At 41.0% G+C, this 4,747-nt stretch overlaps 1 pseudogene; it reads left to right on the top strand.

Annotated features, from left to right (window-relative positions):
* The first annotated feature begins 655 nt into the window (after nt 1-655).
* On the top strand, nt 656-756 carry LOC115030782 (small nucleolar RNA SNORA17; annotated as a pseudogene).
* The last annotated feature ends 3,991 nt before the right edge of the window (nt 757-4,747 follow it).

Raw genomic sequence — 4,747 nt, 5'->3', positions numbered from 1 at the left:
GTATTGCAAACGTTATATGCCCCAATACAGGGGAAGGCCAGGACCAAGAAGTGGGAGTGGGTGGGTAAGGGAGCAGGGCAGGGGGAGGGTACAGGGGACTTTCAGGATAGCATTTGAAATGTAAATGAAGAAAATATCTAATAAAACCTGGAAAAAAATATGGCTTTAATATCTGGATGTTGTTTGTGGGGCTAATCTGAGCTCTATGGGTTTACAGCCATGACTATAACAGGTAACAACTCAAAACCATATAATTTACCCACAGCAGAAATCTTGATTACTTGATATTGTTTCTGTAACATTTAGAAATTTTAAAATCCATAGTATTAGCAATATTTTGTGTCACACACCTATAAACTCAACACTTAGGACTTGGGAGGTTAAGGTAGGATGAAATTGATTTCTAGGTCAGCTTGGTCAACATGCTGAGGCCCCTTTTCAATAAAATGACTGTTAAAAACAAATGTCTATTAAGTCCTACAGAGAATGGCACCCTGTGCAGTCAGGTGAAACCACTGACCTACACCACTCCTTGGATAGAAAAACAGTTTATTGGGGGACAATCAACCTAGAGGGAAAATGAGGAAAGGAGATAAAATTTGAAACGTAAATAAAGAAAATATCTAATAAAAAATGAAAAAGAAATCATTCTCTTACAGCCCCTAGAGGCATTGCAGATGTGGCTGTTGTGTCATGTATGCATCAGTAGATGGTGGAAATGAGAAAGGACACATCTATGCTCAGAGTTCTAACCTGTGAGTCTAATACTCCATGAAAAAGAATGAGCCTGAGATGACCACCTGTCTGCCTCCAGGGGGCTCCTCCCCCCTCCGCCCACCTCACCGACAAGGAACTAGCCTGAGAAAACCACAACTACCAGTCAGGCACTACACAGGTCTGGATGAGCTCCCACTGTTGGGAAGAAGAAGCCTGCTTGGGTCCAAGGGCTCTAATGGAAGTGAATTCAAGCTTACCACCAGTCAATCACCATGGAGCCTGGACAGATGTTAACCTGAGACATCCCCAGTCTGTGCCACACAGTCCAGACAGGAAAAACCATGGCTGAGATAATCTCTGCCAGGAGCCATAAAGCATGAAGCAGGCATAGCACTTGTGAGAGCACTCTTGAGACAACCCCAGGAGCTAAAGGACCCCAGGCACCACTTATAGGAGCAAGTAAGTGCTATAGAAATGGAAGAGAAAGAGAAATAGAAGGATGTGGGCCCAATGAAGAGAGGCAGAACTGGATACTCAATGGTAGTAAGGAACAGCCTGATGTGAGTAGCCAGAGATGCCACCTGGGACCAAGATGGGGTCATGGCCTGTGTTGCCACTGGGGGCCACATCTGGGTTCCTGGCTCTACAGCAGCAGGGGTCTGTTACCACCAAAGGTCAGGAGGATGTCCATAGTCTGAGCTGATACGTAGGGACATGTTGATGTCTGAAGGCTATGCAGAATTAGCCCGACTCCTTGCCTGAGCATTATGAGAGAGCTGGCCCTGGGGATGTAAGAACAGATCTGTTCTTGTCCCTAAACAGCTCTAGTACTCTAGAGAGTGGAACCTGAACCCTGCCTGAACAGTATAGTAGAGCTGGCCCTAGATCTGGGTGTTGTCAGCAAGCCAGCCTGGAGGCCATGAGAGTGGGAGTGCTGGCTCTGTCCCTTTGCTGGTGGTGGCCTTGGATGGTTCCACTGGGGCAGGGCAGGAGAGGTAACCCAAGTGGTTGGAGTATAGGATAGCTGGTGGGATGTCCAGCTCAGATATCTCTTGGGCCCAAATCCAGAGCTTTGAATTGACCATCGACCTTATTGATGAACTGCTGTACTGGGGCATATAAAGTTCTTAATATTCGACATTAGGAAAGTCTGTAGATTTTTGTGTTTGTTAATGATTGATGTGAGAGGTTCTACATCACAGTGGATGGTCCCATCCCTGGGAAAGTTCTGAGGTCTATAAGAAAACGAGCTTAGCAAGCCCTGGAGAACAAGCCACTATACAGCACTCTCCATGATATCTGCTTCAGTTCCTGCCTTCAGGTTCCTGCCTGCAGCTCCTACATCAAATTTCTTTGATGTTAGATCACAATGTGGAAGTGTGACTGAAATAAATTCTTCCCTCCACAAGTTGCTTTAGGTCATGGTTTTCATCATAGTGATAAACAGTAAATGAAATCTCATGATGTTGTTATTTTAAAGTATTTACTGGACAATAAGAACAATGGAAGCCCAACATGTAAAATGGTGACTAGCAATTATTCACATTTACATTCACATTGCCACTCTTTTTTTAAAAAATGAGTAAAAATACTGTTGTTTTTTTAACATCATCTTTTATTAACAAAAAATTAGAATAAGTACATTTTCTTACTGTTCATGTGTTTTACTAAAATGGCTTTGAATTCACAGATTTCATATGCCTTGTAGGCCAACCATGAATATGTATTTTGGTAGATAATATCTGACCACCCTAGAATAGAATAATGCTTATTCTATGGGGATGACCATCTGCAAAACACCCCCAAAAGTCTGTACACATTTAAAGATGTTGAAATATAGACTATTACATTCCAAGGTCTTCAAAGTGCCCTAAGAATACGGTAAATAGAAATCTGTATGTCTTTCTAACCTAAGAATACAGTAAGTAGAAAACTGTATGTCTTTCTAACCTAAGAATACGGTAAATAGAAAGCTGTATGTCTTTCTAACCTTCAGAAAGCTGTCAATAAAGGGACAATGAAACAGTTGCAGTATGTAAACTACAGCTTAGAATAGAAGTTTCTTCTAAAGCATTATGACCATATGTGGGTGAAAAGCTGTTTTTAGCATACCTTCCAGAAAACTCTTCTAGTGCTTTTCAGCCTTTGGAAAGACCTCATTCTGCCTACAGCTCACCCCTGAGACTCATCAATTCAGCAGTCAGGCTGAATCATTTATTAGATTAGTGGCCTACAGAGAAATGCCCAGTGTGAGTCAGAGAGAGCTGTGAGTTGCCTGCAGGTTCTTTGAAGCTGAGTTCTAGCCAAGTGGGAGGGCCGGGACAAAGGGGACAGAAGCAGAGGGCAAACTTAAACTCCTCAATTGAGTGCACTTTAAACGTTAACAACCTGAGGCCCACTCTGTTGCTTTTTTCATTAGCTTTAGGCCTGTTTGAAGTGGTATTTCTGTCTTCCACTTAGGGGATGGATGCCAAGTAAAGGAACTAACTCAATAGATGACTGGGACAACTTCTCAACTCCTCCAGGTAGATCTCTGACTCCTCCTGCTTTCTCATAACCCCCGGGTAAGATTTCCACTATGTTTAATGGGTGCTTACCTGGATGTGTATTGTCAATTTGTTAATCTGAGAATTAGGATCTCTTCCTGAAAGTGATCTCAGAATGAATTAGTTTTGTATTGAGCCAGTACCAAGTCCAATGGAGAAAACGCATGATAGACCATATGGAATCCAGAATAAAATGATTCAGTAACTATATATTTTAAAACACTAAAAGATGTCTATTTCTGGGATTGAAAGAGAAAAGCAAGTGATGGTATAATTTTGACAGAATGTATTCTTTTATTTACTAACTGGGAAATATATGTGGAAATTCCATTCTACAGATAATATTTAAAAATTAAAAAAATGGCCTCTCTACCATGCTTTCTGTGGACATGGATTTCTATCTGTCAAGAAAAGAAGGTAAAATTTAGTTTTCTAGACTCAACCTTCCACCCTTCTTCTACCATGCATTACTAACCTGGTGAGATTTTTTTTTCAGTTTTGTTTTTTGCTTGTATGGTTTTGTTTTTCTTTCTTTTAAAGCACAATTTATAGTAGAATTTCCTTTTGAAGAAATACAGAAAGATTAAATCTGAATAAATATAGTCAGAATTTACAGATGCATTCTCAAAGGCAGATGTATTTTTGTGGCATTTTAAAATTATTTTCTAGTGATTTTAATTATGTGTTTTAGTTATTTGTGTGAACGAAAAGCTCATCATTCAATGCCCAGATGCTTTTTGAACTTTTTAAAAGAGAGTGTGATAGCATCATCTCTAACTAGGAGTTATCTTTAGCTACCTGAGATTGCTGCCTCTCACCCCACCACACACACACAAACACCCAGATGGTGCTTCCTTGCTAGTTCTCCCCAAGACACACCCCCTCCCAGATGTTGTGTCATCCTTGGTACCATTCTCCTTATCTGTGTCCATGTTTGGTCAGTCCAGCCTGAAGCTTGGATCCACTTGTCCAAGGTGTTTATCTTTGCTGTGTAAACTTGTTTAGCATCCAAACTACACTGCCTAGAACCACTGGCTGTCAAACACTGGCTCTGTGCCCCAGCAACTTTGGCTCTCTTAAAATCAGCAGAGACAGACTAGATATAAAAAGGTCTAGCAATTCCCTGCCCCTGTGACCTCACTCAGTTCAGTAAGACTAGATGTTTTACTGGACAATAGTAATACCTTTACATGAAATGAGGACTGAGTTCTCTCTTATCAGTCAGATTCATGAATTCCACATCTGGAAAATATTATTCATGCAAACCCCAGGCCAGTTGCTGGGAGTGACTAGTGGGAACAGTGGTTCACTTTTCCTGAGGGATTTTGGTTACTAAAGTGGTCTTTGGAATGCGTTAGAGAGTAAGAAAGTTGAATTTTTAGGACTGCGGATGTTATACTTGAAGGATGAGATCATTCCTCTGCTACCGCAAATTTCAATATGCTTATGATATCTGATGGTATACATAGTTTAACATCTCAGTA

This window comes from Mus caroli, unplaced genomic scaffold, assembly GCF_978045245.1.
Source record: "Mus caroli unplaced genomic scaffold, Mus_caroli_1 scaffold_3, whole genome shotgun sequence".
NCBI classification, from domain to species: Eukaryota; Metazoa; Chordata; class Mammalia; order Rodentia; family Muridae; genus Mus; species Mus caroli.
The sequence above is the reverse complement of the archived record's forward strand: the minus strand, read 5'-3'. Positions and strand labels throughout refer to the sequence as shown.